Below are 20222 nucleotides of genomic sequence, written 5' to 3' on the forward strand. Positions count from 1 at the left end.
TAATAAATTATTCTATGGAATTGTTGCATAAAATTAAATCGAGCACATTAATTATTTTACTTTTCTTACAGTGAGAAAGGATATAGACTGTGATTGTGTGGATTTATGTTTGTGCTTTAGGTTTGAAGATTGTTGCTGTAGGCATAATTCTGTATTGCAATTTTATACTTCGCAGTTCTTAATACAAATTTGGCATGAAGTTTCATGATGTAAAATGTATCCTGAATCTTAAAATATCCTCAGATACTTGCTGTTGAATTGTTGCAATATGTTACAGAGTAAATGCATTCGCTCTTTCGTGTTCGAGGAAACAACATCAAAAGAAAATGCTTCATTCTAATTTTGAGAGACTGCAGCTAGCATAAATTCAACAAAACAGACAATATAAGTATGATATATTTTAATGCAAAAGAAACATACATATGTATATATAATAACTAAATAATAAATCATTGACTAAATAATAATAATGAAATAATAAAACAAAATCTGTGCAAGCTTAAAATATTATCAGTTATTAAAACTATAACAAAGAAAAAAGGTGAAATTAAGCGTAAAGCAAACATACAGTTACATAAGTCATGCATAATATAAAACATAAAAATAAACATAATTAAAAATAATATAAACTTCCTTATCAAAACAAATTTTAAATCAACTGATATAATAATAAAAAGCTGAATTGTAACTAGAATAAAACACGGAATCCAATAATCAAATTTAATAAGTCTAATTCACAATTATGCAACTTCTAAAATGTATTTACTTGTCAGTTAATTGTTTTAAATATATTATTTTTTCTTGACGTATGTATTTAGAGATGTTTAACTTATCTAAAATCTTGTAAGTTAAATATATATACTGCAGCGTCTTATATTTAAATATATAAAGCTTTTCATTATAATTATTTTCATAAATATTAGCGTAGTATGAAAAATTTAGAAATCAAAGGTGGTATCATTAAAACTGATTCTCACTGACATTCTAGATTCATCTGAAAATCTTATGAAAAATTTTCCTAACTTTTGCTCTGCAACTGTAGGGGAAAAAATTTCCGCTGAAAAATAGTTTTCTCATTCATCATGGAAAAATTACTTGTCTTTCTACACATTACAAAAGATCAAAAGAAAGATGAGCATTTGCTTTTTTTCTCATAGTATTTTGTTACTTTTACTTAATGAAGTGGCATTTTTTGTACGTATCATGTAACTTATGTTTTATTCTGTATTGCTTTCTTTGCTGAAGTTTTTTTGTAAGTGAAGTAATTAAACAGGAATAGTACTAATTTAAAAATACAAATACATGTAATAAACAAATGACCAGTCTTAATTATTGAAAATTTATTTCTTCATTATTTTACAATTTTACAAGATTCGAATCAAATTCACGTTTTGATTGATTATAAATATTTGTACAATGCAGGCTGACGTCGCCGCTTTGTCCTGCTATAATCAAAATCCTCTTCAGGCTTTTTGAGCCCTGAACCGGGAATAAAACACCCCCAACAAATTTATTTTTATGGTGATTGAGAAAACTAAATCAACCACTAAATAATGAATAAAATAGTAGCATCTTTGTTGATACGAAAATCAATTAAAACTGTCAGTTTCATCCTAATATGAAATTCGCTTAAATATTATCATGTGAATTTAATTTATATTTTGTGCAGCTTAAAAGAAAATGATTTAATTATATAATTATTTACCAAATGAATTTTTCACTAGTCAAACCAAATAGCTCATTTTTGAAATTATGCAGAGTTTATGTTATTCTAAGAAACATGTTTAAAAATGTTTATATAGTGATTAACATCAATATTTATACAACGCCTTATTTCTTCATTAACAACAAAATTGGCTGATTTTGAATCGATACATTTTCATGTTTCACACACATGATTTAATGTCAGTAAAAGGGTATGAATTCCAAAGAGAAGTTACAAATTAAGAAAAAGGATCTGCTTAACTATCCTTTTTAAATAAAACGAGCTATACCTAGTTTACAACCAGAAAACCTTAAAACGTTTTACAAAACAAATGTTTTTGACATTCAATACATTTTCCAGCTAAGAATAGTTAAATATTGTAAAATTTATTAGTCTTTTTAATATATTGTTGGTCACTAGAAAAACGAATATTCCTTCACAAATAAATTTATACTTAATTTCACTTAATTTTATTTTTTTCAAAAGTTACACTTGCTAAATTAAACACTATTCTTCCACAACCTTATTAAATAGATTTTAAAGTTTTTCATCGAATTAATTTTGTGAGAAACTGGGATAGAATTTAATAATTCAATTCACGTATTTATGTGCTTTATTTATGCTGAATAAAGGACTTTTATTCAGAATTAAAAGGAATTTCAATAAAATTATGAAAGTGATGTGCCCGATATGTCACTTATGTCTAAGAAATACCTGGAATTACTTTTACGAAAGAAGTATCTTTGAAATTAATTATTGCCATGTCAATGAAAGTTTAGAATTTCTTTTGCGCAGTACCTATCAAGTTTATGATATTTATAATTGGTTCTTTATTTGATAAATAAAACAGCCGACAAATTTTAATTTCTTAATGTTTATATTATAGTCCTATATTTCCAGAATTTATGATAAATTTAATAATTTCAAAGAACAGAAGTAAAATTACTGCTTATTACGAAAAAAAATTTAAATTTCATTAAAGTTTAGTTTATGAAAGATGAAAAGTTTATTTCATGAAAAGCCCCAAGATGAAAAACGTAAAGTTAAATAAAACTGTCATTTTATTGTGAATTTGCTAATTTCTTAGTGATATATGCCAATAAAATATTATGAGAATAAATTTTAAAATCTAAATTTTATAATTGTTAATAATTATAATTATTTATAATTATTAATAATTACAAATATTACACATTTTATGATCAAAATTTTTAAATTTTCGAAAAGAAAATCGGATAAGTTTAAAACTGTTAACTTCATCTAGGAATTCACGTTTCCATTATCAATAATCGGATGTTTTGACAAATAAATTTGCACGAAGTGTACTCCGTTAGATCATTATAGTACATCTATTAATTTATAGGTTTAATCAGTTCATCATCGCTTTCAATAACAATTTCATAAATTTCTTTTAAAATTAATTAAATTTATCATTACAGGTTTTTTATTGTATATTAATTATTATCTTTATAAAATTGTTTTTGCTTAAAAAAGTCTATCTGTTTAATTAACGCAAAAAATATTTTAGGTAATGCTATGAAATGTTTAAAACCTTTCTGTCTCTGTACGTTATTTTATATGTCCAGTTACGAATGAATATACATTAGAAACTCATTATGATGTGTATTAAGCTACATTTTAAGTATGGATAATCTGCAGGTCTCTGTAATCAGAGTCGTTCAGCAAACTGAGGAATAAATTATCATTGATGAACTATAATTTAGGAATGCTTCAATATTATGAATTTCTATAAATATATTTCAACATTTAATGAACGAAACTAATTTGAGTTTACTTCAGTTACATAAGGATCAAATTTAATTCTGTTACCATTTAATTGAGAAGCATTCGGATTTTGGTACTTTAATTAATTTTTATTATATTTATTCCCACAGCTATTGGTTTAGTTTACCTGAAAACGTAAATACATAATTAATATTGCAAAAGTATGCTAAAAATAATTAAAAATTGAATCCTAATTAATTTAGAATTTAGCAAGTTAGTTAAATGTAAATTGCCCTGAAATTATTTCCAAGGCAGTATGAAAAATTCAGAAATGTGAATATAACCTCAGTTCAGCCTTATCTTCTGACGTAGGGTTAAAACCCGATTTATAAACTTTGAACTAATTAACAAATGACAATGCACAGGTTCATATAAGTAATATATAGTGACAAATACATAAACGTCTTCCATTCTACTTATATACTACAAATTACAAACGAAAACAAATGTAATACATAGTTAAAGCAAGAGTCATGTTCACAGTGCACGAATATTGCTTCAAAAGTTTGGAGTAGGGAAAAGTAAATTATATTTGTAAGTATGTAACTGAATGTATGAGAGTGAATATTAGTGACAAACTTTGATGTGAAGCTGTTGTATTTCCGCGTATCGCTTCCACAATTAGAAAACAAAACAAAACATGCAGCAGTATGAAGTTAATATACATTAATAAACTTACACAGCCTGCAGAAGTTTTGTTATTCATATTAGTAAACAAATTTACTATATAATGCTTGAGTTAATTAATAGTTTAACCTAAAACTGTATTTTAGTTGTTCGAACTTGCTAATTTTTGCCAATTTTAGTGTACGAGTTTACACTGTTGACTTATTCTTCATTAGCTATGTATAGATCAGCTGAGAAACAAGCTTCATGGATCTCTTTAATTATGACGTTTATTCCTAATAAACGTGAAACAGACGATAAAGTTAATATAAAATGTCTAAGACAAGGTTTATAAAATAAATCTCAATGCTGAAATACTTTATTATTATTTTCTTAAATCTATAGAATGATCTTTGGATGTTTCTAAAATATTACAAACTTATTTTTAAATGAAAATTGTTTTCATCGAAATGCAGCTTAACAATAAGAAACTGTAACGTATCTGTTCTTACAAAAATAAAACAAACAAAATTTGTACATTTCTTTAGGTAAAAGAGTTCACTATCTTCAGAAATATCGTGAAAATACTAAATTATATAATTAATAATTGTATAGTAATAAATTAATTGTAGAATAGTAAAGATCTGGCATTTTTTTTCTACTGGAAAGTGAACATTGACAAATGTGGAAAAACATTAACAAGATATATGGTTTAGTGAATTTTGCGAGTCATTATGAAATTTTTGGAAAATTTTCAGTTAACTTGCAGTGCAAATAGAAAATTAATTCTTAGGTGACGTGAAAATCGCCACTATTGCAGGGATTTACTAAGATATACCTTTCTACGTAAAATCAAACGTTATAAGCTAGTAGGTTTTACAAAACAGAGTCACATGCCAAGAGAGGCCATAATGTAATCGCAACATGCGAGGGGGGAATTACAAAATACAGGTTTGTCTTATAGATATGTTATGCTTTTGAGCTCAGGTGGCAGCACATACAAGATTCATTAAAAGCATTCAGTATTGAAAATGAGAATGGTGTGATTGATAATGAAGACCGCTGGTGTTTGCGTTTTGATTCAGAAGGTTTATGAGTGTCCATTGTAAACTGGTATATTTTTCATGCGGAAAAAATATTTTTCATGCGGAAGCCAAACTTTACTGTAGCGCTGATATATATACCTGCACACGACAGACCGTATTAAAATGAAGGGTTTTCATTACTAATTTATATATTATATCAGAATAAAGTATTAAAATTGCTGTTTGAAGCTTCCCTATCCAGTCTTTAAAAGAATATATCAAACTGAAATTTAATATATAAAATACTTCGAACATTTAAAAAACTGACATAGATTTTATATATTTGCCAAGTTTACTGATCACAGCAGAAAGTCGCATAATAAAACTATAGGTAAAACTGTATATGCTGGAAGTATAGCACTGAAAACATATAAAGAGAGATAATGTAAAATGTGATAATTACGGGAGAGATCCGGTTAGGAGCAGCTACAATAAGATAAATGAATGCATACTGAATTAAACACTGGGAATAAATCTCCAGCGAAAACGGTAAACTTCAGATTAAATGGAAAAGCCGAGGAAAAGAACTAAGTTAACCAATAAGCACAGGATGTCGACAGTTTTATTTTATTTCTTTCCGTAGGATAAAATAGTAAGTCCTATTGCATGTCCTAAGGGAAACGACCAACTACCAATTTTACCACTGCAGAACTTAGACCATTGTTGGCATAAACGGATAATAAAATCATGCTGGCAAATTTTGGCATGGGTTGTGAAGATATATTCTAAGTACTTAGTCTATACAAAAGAAATATAAAAATTAATAGAAATGTTTAAATAATATCGAAAAAATTTAAAAATAAGGACAGTAAGGAAGAGTTCAAAAAAAAGAAAAGGCTGAAAATTTCTAAAACTGGAAAGCAAAATATAAGAGAAACTTCAGTTAAGATTGGTAATCATTTATGAAAATTTTCAGTTAGTTAATTATGTAAAGTCGATTTCAATAAACTGCGATAGGGAAAAAAACACTTTTTTTTATAGAAGAAATCGGGTGATTATCAATGATCACAAACCACAAAATGATACAGATTACCTTCAGAAGTCGGACAAACAAATGTGCTTAATAATATATTTTCAAATGCTGTGTTAAACATAAAGACGCTATTAATTGCTTATAAGCCTATTAATGTGTCAAAGATTAGCTCTATATTTATAATCTGGATTAACATACTCTTTTAATAAAGATTTAATATGCCATTTAATGTCAGCAGTAGGATTTGTCAAATTTCTCGCCAATGGTTTGAATGTAATTTAAAAGCGGCATGAATGGACGAAATATATCTCAAACTTAAGGTAGACGATGGTATTTAGAAATTAGCTCATAATCCTTTGAATTGGATAATAGAGAACTGCTACTTTAATGTCTACTCGTATAAAATTATGTTTGTAACAGAGATAATTTCTTACATCACAAACACTGCTGCCATATTTGCGGAGTAACCCCAATCAGATTTTCAGATAGAAGACGGGCCGAAAAAGAATAACTTTATGGAATCATCCTCAAAATAACAGGTTTCTTTCAACAGAACTCACTTGTTGGAGGGGAAGGCAATTAACTACCTAAATCAAATTGCTATAGATGCAGATTTTCTGTAAGTCGTCTTAGTACATGTTTTGATGAATACAGTTAAATTTTAACAGCTATTTTCAAACTTAATTGGAAAGGAAAAACTAGCACACCTGGCATATTTTTCTTTATGAGGCACATTAAATAATTATTAATGCATTAATGCAATGCAATATATGGGGATCAGACAATAAGTGAGAGCTAGTGTGAGCGTGGATCCAGGAATTCTCAGTTGGAAATTCATAAATTTTGAGTTGGAATTCCAGAAACCGTGCCTAGAAGATCGCCCTATTCTTGGATGATTTGTAAAGTTAGACGAAGATGTCCTATAAACTTTGATGGAATAAAATCCCATCGAAATTATTAAAAATAGCAGAGAATGAAGGAGAGTTAAAAAAGAACTTTGTTCATATTATTAATTTTGAAAAAATAAAAGAATTTTAAAATAATGAATTGTTTTTATAAAACAATACTTAGGGAGCTAGGTGACGCTAAAATGCTCTCGTCTGACGAGAAGACATATGACGGTGTTAAATCGTGTTTTTATGATCTTGTAATTATACTGTAAATAATATTAATTAATATGTATCGTACCTCACGCATGTGTTTGATTTTATATAATAATCATCTCTGATACTCGTAAACAAAATATGCGGGCTTTCATAATAGAATCGAAAACCTGGATGACCAGAAGGCCTCATCAGAGAAAAATAAAAAATTTAAGAAATATGCACTTTATTATCTTTTATGATATTTAGATTAAAGTAAATAATTAAAAAATTTAATTTAAACAATAACATATGAATTTTATAGGGCCTAGAAGTATAATAAATAGAATTCTGGATATCTAGAGTCTTGAAAATTAATTAAAGAAAATATGTTTATATTTTCTTTAATTAATTTTCACAGATGACAGGAATAAACTTCATGTATTAGAAATTTACCTTTGTGTATTCTCTCCTTTACGTGTTCAGAATGTTAAATACATTTTTAAGTAATTTTCATTTGAAGAATTTAACTCAAATTTTAGCTCAGAGAAAAACTGAAAAATCTGAAGTTTATATATCTGGAAATACACACTAGAAAACATATTCCTTCCCCAATTGGAGATAAATGTGTTTCAGGAATTTTTTAATACCTTATAAAACGAAACCACGGTAAAATGAAATAGATTTGAAATGTGTAATCTCAAGAGAATGTGATTATTATTAAAAACAAATAAAATTAAAATTAAAATTTGAATACTGACAAAAACGGCTATGCCCTTAAAATAGAATAAGGATATGTAACATTTATTAGTGATACATGAAACACTGTGAACATGACACTATATTAAAGATTTACATAGATGAGCATTTAAAAATTAGTAAATATTCAATAAAATTTTCACAGTAATTGTTTAACTTTCAATGCAATCCTAAGAGATTTGCTTGTGTTTTCTTTTCTTTCCAGTGCTTCCCAACAAGGATTTGGGAGATCTCAGAAGATTGAAGAATATTTATAAAATTATTATGATAAATTCAGCTCAGAATAACTTCTCCGATTAGTTTGAGTATTGCGTAACAAGATATTTTTCGAAAGGGAAGAACTACGTAAAACTATCAACTTCAAATTTTTACATACAAAAAATGTTAGATTTCATTATGAAGGAACACTAGTTCTTAAGACAATGGACTGATAGAAAATATTTTGAATTAGCATTTAAATGATGAACTGAAAAGTTACAAGAAATGGTGTTATTGTTGCACATTTCGTTAATAAAAATTATTTGACATAATCCCTTTATCATTAATACAACTGACCACTCTTTTCAACCTTCCATTTACTGAAGTTGTACTGATATGATTGACACCAACATGCTGGGAAGCACTGCTAATGATGTAACATACTATCTTCATCACATAATTTTAAAATTCATGCAGATAATTTTAAAATTTCAAGACGAGCAAATTCGAATTTCCGTTCTCAGTTCCTTTTCTCCGTTTCAGCTCCATATTGGTATTCCAACAGAAGCGAAGAATGTTAGGTGAGTAGGTATCTTGATAGGATTGCTTAGACTTTGAAAACTGATATCTGTACACTCAAAGAATAATTTATAAATTAATTATAATGCAGCGTACTGGGAATAGGATGGATTCTAAAAGAATTTGTCGTCATCCAAAGAGCTCAATCTTGGAACTCGAATCACACAAACACAGCACTCATGAAACTATTCCTCAACTTGGTTGAGTAGATAATTGCATTTGATAATCCTGCCAAATACAGTTCTGTAGAGCAATGACTGTTCGAGTGGGTCACGCCGCAGGCACACTTTAAAATGGAATTAAAAAAAAAGAAGACTTCCTCAGTCTGGCAGCTAGCTTCCTGCTTCCCCACAAACAAAATCCATTTGCATTCTCAAAACTGGGTACCTTGCTAAAACAATCAAAATTGGAGGGGATATTTAAAATATGCAATCATGTCCCTTCAAGTTTTTTGAATAATTATAATGTGTAAAATATGACACTATAGATGGATAATGCAAGAAAATCTGCTCTGAAGGGAGCTGGAATAAATTCTCTAGTTTTTGCTTTTTTGCTGTGTGTGTTTAGAAATGTAATTTCTACCCGGGTTTTCTTGCCAGTCAGAACCAATTTCGAGCTGATTCACTTAATTACGTATTCTCTTAGGTGCTTAAAAATTCTTATTAAATGAAATTAGAGTAGGAAAATTGCATTTTGAAAAGAATTAAAAATATAAAAAAGGCTGAAAATTTGCATATCATTTTAAAGAAACAGATGTTATACATATATGCATACATATATTGTTTCCTTCCGTAATTCTAGTAAGTTCTACATGGTTTTATATTTTATAGCGGAATTTATTATAATGTTTTTCTCTTTTAGAGTTTTTTAATGCATTTATGTATCTCTAATGTGATTTAAAATTTCTTTCGGTTTTATGAATAAAATTAGAGATTTTAGTAATTTGACTTGAGGGCGAAATCTGTTACGTAAAAAAATAATAATAAGTTTTAAAATGTTTTATAGTTAATTTAGCCATTGTATTATTATTATGTATATCGACGTAATTTACTCAACGATTTTTTTCCTATCGATTTTGCTGTAATTATTAGCTTTTTTAATGTTTTGTAATTTTGAAATTTAATTTATATTTTTCGGATATTGACCTTGCGTTGGAGTAATCCCTTGTCTCTTTGAGTATGGGTGTAATTATTCTGAAGCACGAAAATATATGTTGCAGTTTGTATTTATTTTTTTTTAATTTTTGTTCAAAGAGTCAAGTAAGGGAAATGTAAGTTCAGAATTCCCTAATTCTTCGGTTTTTTTATGTTCCAAATTATTACCGCTTGATAAGTCGATCTAAGGCATTGAAATCTGAATAATTAAAATACTTCTAGTTTTAAAGGGGTTTTAAAAATATTTTAGCATCAATTTTAATCTTTCTAGAAAATTATTTTTTAAAAGAATTTTTATTTACCATCTAGTTATATTCTAACTTTAACAGTTTCTCATGTTTTTTTTTTTTCAAAATAAATTAATTAAAATGCTTTGAAATTCTTTAAAAACTTTTTTCCCAGTTTTAAGTTTTATTTTATATATGTATCGTTTATATTGGTATTTATATATAAATTTTATGCATTCTTTTTTTTAAGTGCAAGTTTTAAAACATAATTATATATTTAGATATATATTACATGAGTCGGTGATTTAAATTATAAACCTTTTTTTTTTCTTTATAAAGTTTATTCATTAATGCATCGAATTCAAAGTTAAGCTGCAGTAGTGCTGAAAATGTGTTATCCGTCAGGCATTGCTTAAAGGAAATTAAAAATTTAAAAGCTTATTTCAATTTTCAAAATATTCCCATAAATTTTATATTTTAGCATTTTAAAAACTTTACACATATGGAGATGATAAGTATATTTAAAAGGAAGGCAAAATAAATGTATACGCACATTTAATTATTTAACAATCTTTTCATAAAATAAATCTAAACATTGTCTGAAGCCTCCATTATCTAAACAACTCGTGTTAGATAATGGAGTTTAAATTATGAAATGAAAATAAAATGAATATAAAATAAACACGAATAATATTGAACCGTTAATAATACATTAATTCATTATAGTAAATTTAGCTTGGAAATAATTAATTATTTCTCCGAGAAATAGAATTTAAAATTGTTACATTAGGTTATACTAAACAAACGGCATCTTATTAATTTCATTCTTAAAGCATATTAACATTTAGTAACGTATACATTAAATCTGCAAAACTTTTCAATGAAGCCAAAAATTATGAGTGCATTAAAATATTAATATGACATCGAAACTGAACCGTTATTATTATCGGTCTACATTTAAGGGGAAAATTGCTGTAAATTTGATTTTTCAAATATGGCCAAAGTGATGATGGGAATGGACAATAAGCGATAACAAAATTGCGAAGAAAACGAGATCCTGAGATGAGAATGCAAATGGTGTGCAGCACCGGGCGAGTCAGCAATGAAGTGTCAATTGTCAATGAAAATGGTAGAAAAAAGAGTATATTTTTTTGTCTGCAGTGAAAGCGTAGAGAGAGATATCAACTAACGGTCAAAAAGTTTTTAGAACGGCGGCCTCAATTCCGAGTCCGAGTCCGTCAAAACGAACCGATGGGGAGGAGAAATAGGCCTCTTGTCCCCTCTATCACAACGACATGTCTGTAAGGTCTGTCTGTACAGACGCCGGTTTATTAATATCCCGGAAACGTGGAGAGGTAGCCCATTCGGTTACGGCTTCTTCCCACTTCTGGCAAAAAGACCTAAAAGAGATAAAACATTGCAGAAATATCAGTCATCTTGAAATTAAAATATCATAAATAACTAATATTTTTTGTAATGGTTGCTTGTATAGCATTATTATTAATTAAATTGAATAAATATGTTTTTATTATTTCATTATGCTATTTCCTATTTTTCGAAATAATAATTTTCGATCGTAATAAGAGCTATTTGACAAATAAGTGGACTGGATTTTTTGTTGTTTGTTGAACGAAGAAAAACCTATTTTGTTTACTGATATAGTTTTTGCGCAAGTTACATGCACATTGTTAGTCGTCTGTTTTATTCGAAATTAGATATATAGGGCCTTGTTTCATTTAGCCATTTATTTTATCATTTTGAATTTTGTATACTTTTACGTTCGTCAGCTTCCACCAGAAGGCAAATTAGCTTAAAGCATAAATAAGTGTAAGTTTCAAAGTTTATCAGACATCGGTTGGCAGCTTAGGCCGGTTGTTACTCTACTCTGAATTTAGCTGTTTGAAATACGGCTTCCGCCAAAGATGCTTTTATGACTTTTTGAAAGTGATTGAGTCAAGGGGAGCTAAGGTTTAAGCAAGGGTATGCGAATATTGTTGTACTATACTCGATTTGAGTTGAATTTGGACTTTTCTTGGAAAGCTGTTCATATACCCGTAAATTAACGGAGTTCAGTTTATGAGAATTTTTAATTTCTGTAGTCATCAGGTCGATGTGTTAATAAATGTTTTTTATTCAACTTTACTTTGATTGGGACATTGTCCTTCGACAGTCCTTTACGTTTACTGAGTAGTTAGAAGATAGTGAAAATTTAAAAGCACGATATTAATAGATGTTAGACCACCCTCAAATGCGAATGAATGTAGTAATATGTTTCTCCATTATATGCTCAATGATATATGGTTCAGTTTCTGTGGACTGAAACTATGCAGTCTGCAGTACTTGCTCCTGCCGCATCCCGGCAGTTCGACGGAAGAAGAAGCATATGCAAATCTAAGTGGCGGATGACGAAGAACATGCAAGATTACAACTTTGAATACCGAAACGAAGCGCACGAGTTTGTAATGGAAATATTTTCTTTACTTAAATCCGAGAAATTGCATTCTGCCTCGTAATGGACAGGTTTTAATGACACTTTTCATTGATTGTGGTAGACTATTTTGCATCGAATAATGGCGAAAACAAGCCCCAGTGACAGCTGCTCACTAATGCGACGTTGGAATGTTTGAAGAAGAAGATTAAGAACGACCACCTGGAATTTCGCTTTTAGGTATCATTTTATCGAAGGAAAATGAAACTCCATATGGAGCAGCTGACATCTTGATAAAAATTGGGCAAACTTGCTGAGATTTATTACTCTCTCTGTCTCTCTGTGCAGTCTTGATGTATCAGCGTGTGATTTTCATCTGTTAAGCCCCGTGAAGAGGACACAGACGGTAAAGCTTTTGGTGTCCGATGTCGATGTCCAGAATGCATTTTTATGCCTCCACTGCCAGTCCAAAATGTTCTTTAAAGAATTTAGAAAGGCAAGGAATCGACAGGTTGGTATATCTAGTATATCTATTGAATTGTTACCCCAACCACACTGGAGAGTACATCAAATAAAACCTCTTCTTGAATTATAGAAGCAGAATATTTTTTTTAATTTGTCTAAAAATGTGAGACAATGCGCTACGCTTTCGACTGTATTCGAACTCCGATCATCCTGAGTGTCAGACGAATGTTTTATCAATTACGCCACGAAGGCACGCGGCGAGAAGGAAGAAAATTTCTTTACACAGTGACTCATTCATCGAACAACCTACATATATATATGTGTGTACGTGCGTGTAAAATAAAAAAATGAAAGCTAGTTACTAACTTTAATTTAATTAATTTTTGCGATAGCTCCTTTATTTTCCAATTTAATTTGGCCTATTCTCAGAAGCTAAGTACGGGTTGGTGAATCCGAGTATCCGGCAAGTAACATCTTCAACATCAACTGATCCAGATCCTTGGAGTGATGAAAAGTTAGAGAAGACGAATCAGCGGATCCTGACATTAGGCCAATAATAGAACTGAAGGAATTATCCAGTACAAAACCCAGGTGGCAGGACATTTCCCTCTTCAGCCCTGCAACTAAAAGGTACTGGGTTATCTTGAATCACTCCACTTCCGAAATGGAACCTTATATCGACTTATAAAAGCGACGATGGAACTAATAAGAGATGGCTGCTGCTTCTTCCTCGAAACGGAATACCTGATGTTCTGAAGGAAATACACAGCAGCTCAAAAAGAGGGCATTTCGGCTGTATGAAGACACTAAACAAGGTCCGAGAGCGCTTTTTCTGGAGTTCGGCGAGAAACGATGTTGAGAAGTGGTGCCGATCTTGTGATGCTTGCGCAGCCAGGAAAAGACCGAAGAGCCATAGCCGAGGAAGGCTGCAGGGATATAATGTAGGAGCGCTTTTCGAGCGAATTGCCTTCGACATAATTGGACCTTTTCCTCGGAACACGGATGGCAGGATGGCAATAAATACATCCTCGTTGTCATGGATTACTTTGCGAAGTGGCCCAAAGCTTACCCAGTTCCAGATTAAGAGGCTGTCACGACAGCTGAAGTTCTGTTACAGAACTAGGTGTCCAGATTTGGGACTCCCAGATTCATTCCGACCAAGGCAGGAACTTCACTTCGGCTGTGTTCAAGGGACCTGCGACATGTTGGAAATCAAGAAAACGCAGACGACCCCGTTACATCCGTAGTCTGATGGCATGGTGGAGAGGTTTAACCGTACGATACTGAACCACCTCTCGCTCATGGTTTCCAAAAACCAAGAAGACTGGGATCGCAAGCTGCCCCTGTTCCTGCTTGCTTACCGTAGGGCCGTTCACGAAAGCACCGGCTGTTCTCCATCACAGATGCTCTTCGGTAGCGATCTTCATCTGTCAAGTAGCCTGCTCATCGGCCGCCCTCCGGATATACATTCTTCGCCTGAGGAGTACGTGCAAGACCCCCAGGCCCGGTTGGAAACAGCACACAGGTTTGCTCGAGAGCGGATCAACAACTCGACGGACAGGATAAAGAAGAGATACGACGCAAGAACCACCGAACATCAATTCCAAGAAAACGACAAGGTTTGGCTGTGGAATCCAAGTCGTCGTAAGGGCGTTTCTCCCAAACTGCATTCTCAATGGGAGGGTCCCTATACAGTCCTCAACAGATTGAACGACGTTGTGATACGGATCCGTAAATCCCCTAATCCCAAATCCAAGGTCGTTCATTATGACAGGATAGCCCCATACTATGGCCATAGTACTTAGTGCTTCTCATTCTTAGGGGTACCCATAATTCTTGTGCATGTCTTTTCTTATTTAATTTCTGTGTAAAGTTTGTATGTAGTGTAAATGTTTGTTTCTTTAGTTATGTTATTTGTTCTGCTGCCTTTTGTTTCTATCGAATTATGCTTCTGACCAAGAATTGTACTGCCCGGGACGTGCAGTCCTTGGGAGGGGGCAGTGTTACGAAATGTATAGGCGCGGTAAGATGGCTTCTCCGCAAAGGAGTTTATGGCTACCATAAAATGGCAAGGGAAGGCAGGGTTGTCCCATTTGACGAAAAATCGCCCATTTGGCGACAAAATTGGCGACATACCATGGACGGATGGGAACCTTCTGGAACGAATTCTTACCGATTTAGCCCAGAATGTTGTCGAAACAAGCAGAAAGCTATATAAACCATGATGTTCCGCAGTATCGAGTGTGTGCCTCGTCTAACGAGCTGATAACCAGTCATTGAGCGAGTGTCTCGAAGTCTAGTGCCGAGTTGATCGTCGAGTGCATCAAGAGAGTCTTTTAGTGTATCGAGAATTGGTGCATCGTCGAGTTTTGTCTTAGACTGTGCTGAGTCGAAAGCTATACTCTTGTGTATCGTCGATGCATTGCGAGTTGTAGCGTGAAGAGTCTCGAGAGTACGTAGAGTTCCGAGAACGACCAAGCAGAGCCGGAAGCTGTACTCTGGTGCTTTACAGTGAAACTGTCTCCACCGTTATTGTCTGACAGTTTGAAGGACATGTTGCTGAACATGTTAGCGTGTTTATAACAGTTCGACAACTAAAAAGTGATTTTGGAGTTATCTTATTAATATTGGTAAATAAAGTGTGTTTCAATACTTCATCAAGTTATTCACTCCAAATCTACGAACCCCGTACGAACGTGAAGAAAAAGAAAAGCGTAACAACTGGTGTCAGAAAAGAAAAGCGCAACAATATATATACATAAAATAAAGAAAAAAATGCAAAGTTCTAACCAAAAATATTTTCATCCACTTTCAAACAGCAAGATATTATCCCGATACCAATTCAACACTCGAAAACATAAAAAACAAAAGTAAAATATACAAAATTACAAAACAATTCGTACAATTAAACAAAATAAAAAATTACTAAATTATAGATACAAATATCACGTCAGGGTCCAGAAATGGCCAAATTAAACTTATAAAGCTTTTACTTAACAATGTAGTCAGCATCATTTGAAATATTTTATGATTTGTTTTTTGAAGAAGAGCTTCAACAGACTACTACCTACAATAAAACTCATTCCAGAGTTTTTTCTATTGTCAACAAGCTAAACGCCTTTCCCCAGAGACTAAAAATCTCAGTCTTTTTTGATTATAATAAATATTCTAATCTTTATGCCTTACTTAATTTTCCAGTGAAATTCCGTTTTATTGCAAATATTACTACTAATAGCAAATTCAATTGACAATATTTTTGCTCTTAAAAAAGTGTACGTATTATTTTTAATTCTATTAACGAAGAGCATTATTACAATCGGATTACCAATCATAAGATTCTTGTTCTTTCTGCAATTAAAATTATTGAAGTATAATAAATCAATTATTTTTTCCCAAATGGCGGGTAACAGTCAACTTCGGCTTGGCCACTACTAAATGGTTGTGTTCACTTTATTATGGAGGCACCTAATAAGTGGGCCACCTTCGCCTCCTATGAACTGACGTACATTTACAACCATGCCTCCTCGGATATTCGAATCCGGGCTCTTTGGTATCGCAGTCACCTTCCCTAAGCACTATACCATCTGAGCGGCATAATTCAATTATTAAGATTTTGAAATTTTTACACTTTCCTTGTATAAATAATTTCCTTCTATTAATAATCTACAATCTTTTAACTGTTCCTAAATTGTTTTCTGGAATTCATGCAGTTATTTTGGAAGACAATTGGAGTATACATCTCGATTGTGCAATTTTTAATAATGACATACATTTTAGATGCTCAATTTTTCAATAAATCTCAAACAGTTTGAATGCTCAAATTCAAATAGTTAACAAAAAATTCAAACAATTTGAATGTTAATTTATTTTTTTCATAAAGGCTTCGAGTTTTTATTCACATTAATTTCTTCATAAATTATGAAAATTTTTCCTTTCGTTAAAATTGTTTGGAAAATTTACTAACCGATTTACTCTTTTAGAGTGCCGTTTAAAACTTTTGCTATTTTTCGAATAAAATAATAGTTTTAAAGTACGCTTAGCCTAATTGGAAAACCTAAATAAAATTTTATAGTTTAAATTAGGCGTTTTATTCTTTTTGTACACTGCTGAAATTTTTTTTTCTTTTTTTGAGTTGTTCAGATTGTTTTGTCATATAGACCTTTTTGTAATTTTTGTTTTTTAACTTTCGGGCACTGAATTCGTGCCGGGATAATCTCTTAACTCTTGGAGCGTGAGTGTAAATATTTTTCTCAGAACCTTGTGTGTGTGTGTGTTTTGATCAAAGAAAACGATAAAAGGAATTATATTTTTACTTAAAGGCAAGGAGGTACAATTTTATGTATGTCGTTTAAAACTGTCATTTATAAATTTCATTTTATTCATATTATTTATGTTTAATTTCATGAATATGTTTTAAATGTACCGAGTTACGATTATATTTTTGTATCTCATTCACATGCTCACAAAAATGTTATGTCTTAATATATATTATGATTTACTGTTTGTAGGATAGCAATAATTCTAAATTTAGCATAATCAGTGTATCACTTTTAAAATTATACGTTAAATATATTATAATTTTTGGTTTTACTTGAACTCATTAAAATGACGTCTTTGGCCTTTTTAGTAGGAGAAAAAATCCTTTCCGGTGTTAAAAGTGTTAACATACAAACCTAAGACATTTTAATTTAAGCACGAGTTTCCTTATGCTGTCTTACTCACGCATAAAAACACCACTTTATAAAACTGAGGAATGATAAACATAATTACTTAGCTCTGCGATTTTGCTTTCACCTATGGTGTTAATTAAACAGTTATATGATCACGGGTGCAAACGCAGATGGTCAGATCCGCTGCAAGCACAGAAGCATAGCACATGTTGCACAACTAGCGTAATTAGATTCCATTCCAGGGAAGAGCGGGTAATATTCGAAACTCAGAGTCCCGCTGATTGGTTGCATAATTGCCCAATAAGCCTATAATGTCTGGTAGGCTTAATTTGCAAAGGCTAGAAAAGCACACAGCTGGTATTATGCGGTTTAGTAGGTGATTAGTCATATTAATTTGAAGTGCAAACTGCTGAACAGAAGAGATGGTGCTACTTGGAGCAAAGAGGACGAATGGGAAAGGAGGAGGAAACCCAAATAGACCGTAACTATTCAGCAAACTCCATGAATGTCTGCAGTTACAAATTATGCACTTCCGGATTCCTAAGCAAGCATTATAATATATCTTAAAATTGCCATCGCAATCAGTTAATGTGACTATTTGAACCTCAAGTTGAAATAGTCATCCTATTAAGGAAAGAGGTCAAACTTGGAGAATTCTCGACAATTAATGTGCTTTCTAAATCTTGGTGGATGGTTTCTTTGTTTAAAAGCATAGATGCCAAATCTGATATAATAACAGTGTTTGGTCTCACATGTGTATTATTATTAGTTTTCTTACTGGTTTATAAAAATCTAATTTATTAACATGAATATGGGATGGTGTTACGTACACAACAAAATCTGTCTTACACACACACACAAAAAAAAAGAAACTTGCAAATAAATCAGCCTTTTAGACATACACCTTAGCGACTAAAAAATAATTATACTGCTCTAAGTGAAAGAGATTCAGAATTTAAAAATATCCACTTTAAGATATCATTTGCATTACGTCCAATATGTTATATTTTTTCCTTCATTTATGGGATTGTAAAATCTACCTCAGAAACTGTATGTAATTGTGACTAAAGTAGTCTTGTATATGTATTTTTAAAGTATTATGACCTGTCTATATATAACTGTAATAAAGACAGTCTATTGTCTGCATACGCAAGATATTGCAACAAATGTGCGCATAACAACGATAGAAATAGTTTAAATATTTGTATTTGCAGGATACAGTAACCAGTTTAACATACAAACAGATCGTTTACTGAAAATGAGATTACATCTAGATTTTCAAATTATTGTTATAAATTTGCTTAAAACTATGATTAAAACAATCTTATATTTGTATTTTCAAAACGTGTCACTAGAGAGTTTTGCAGGCCCAAAGTTAAAAAGTATAAATATTTCAGAATGATCGATAGATAGTAAAACTAAAAACTGCAAAGGTTGTAAATTTTATTATGACTTGGAAGAACGGAATGATTTTGCTGGAATAAAATGGACTATATTTCACAGTGCAAATTAAATTCCAAGTATTCAACAATTTGCTAATTTAAAATAAATAATAAAAATAAAAACACGCTGCTAATTTCTCTCTTTAGACAGTCCTAAAATATCACTTAAATAATCATTAACTTTTAAAAAAGTTAAAATGTATAATTGATGTATTAAATTAAACACAACTACTTCAATAAGCTAATTTTGGTTGATTTATTTATTTATTATCATGTGCAAGTATAAATTACAATAGAAAGAGTTTTATGTTTGTACGTGTCTTATGCTTTTTTCTTCAATTAAAACACTTAGATATTAGGCAAACATTCCTGTCCCGTTATTTAATCGAGAAATGCTCAACTTGATGGTTTTCCTCTACCTTCATTTCAAAGCGTGGAATTTCATCTCCGAAACTTTGGAGACGTAACAGAGGACAGAACGTAAAAGGGTAAAGTGTGATTAACACAGAAAATATTTGTAACCCTGGAAATTTTACTATTTTTATATTAGTCGAAACAGCCAAAGGAAATATACCGTGACCGTTGAATGCAGCAAAAGATCAGCTAGTGCTTATGTTGTAACTAAAGTCCTACAACTAAGATTTCAAGCCACGATTTTCCTCTTTGTCCACAAACAAGTCTTTACCCTTTTTTGGCACTAATAAAAGGCTTGTATCCCCCCTATCCTCTGAAAGAGGATAGCGAGTCAGAGGACAGGGAGTGGAGGCTGAAGGGAATGATTAGAAAAGAGGATGACTCGAAGAGGCGTCCATCTAAAAACACTTAGCGGGGGGCCATCCATGTTTATTCAAGGCGGACAAATGTTGCCTCTCAACGGTCGGATCGATAGATTGCCTTGGCCGACGGCAGGTGGCGCTGTTCGCTTTTCCATCGATTAGCTTGTTGGGGGCATTTTATATTAATAGCGAGCAAAATTTGTCCACGACGTTTATGTTCCTCACCGTAAATCACAAAAAGACCGACCGAAGGACTGTTATTTCGATATTCGCGGCTCCTTAATTAGG

The 20222-nt window shown here is 31.4% G+C and overlaps 1 protein-coding gene across 4 annotated transcripts in view; it reads right to left on the reverse strand.

The window, feature by feature from the left end:
• LOC118197446 (uncharacterized) overlaps positions 1 to 20222 on the reverse strand; it is an 873067-nt gene that overhangs the window by 93804 nt on the left and 759041 nt on the right. For 2 of the 4 annotated variants that reach the window (XM_085827734.1, XM_085827732.1), the window contains one exon: positions 386 to 11553. The exons of the other annotated variants lie outside the window; for them this stretch is intronic. The gene's annotated coding sequence lies outside the window, so the exon portion shown is untranslated. Of the gene's footprint in view, positions 1 to 385; positions 11554 to 20222 lie in introns of those variants that run through there. 4 annotated transcript variants of the gene reach the window in all.

The sequence above is a fragment of the Stegodyphus dumicola genome, chromosome 12 (genome assembly GCF_044657685.1).
Source record: "Stegodyphus dumicola isolate Sdum_Otavi_A_Nest chromosome 12, ASM4465768v1".
Taxonomy (NCBI): Eukaryota; Metazoa; Arthropoda; class Arachnida; order Araneae; family Eresidae; genus Stegodyphus; species Stegodyphus dumicola.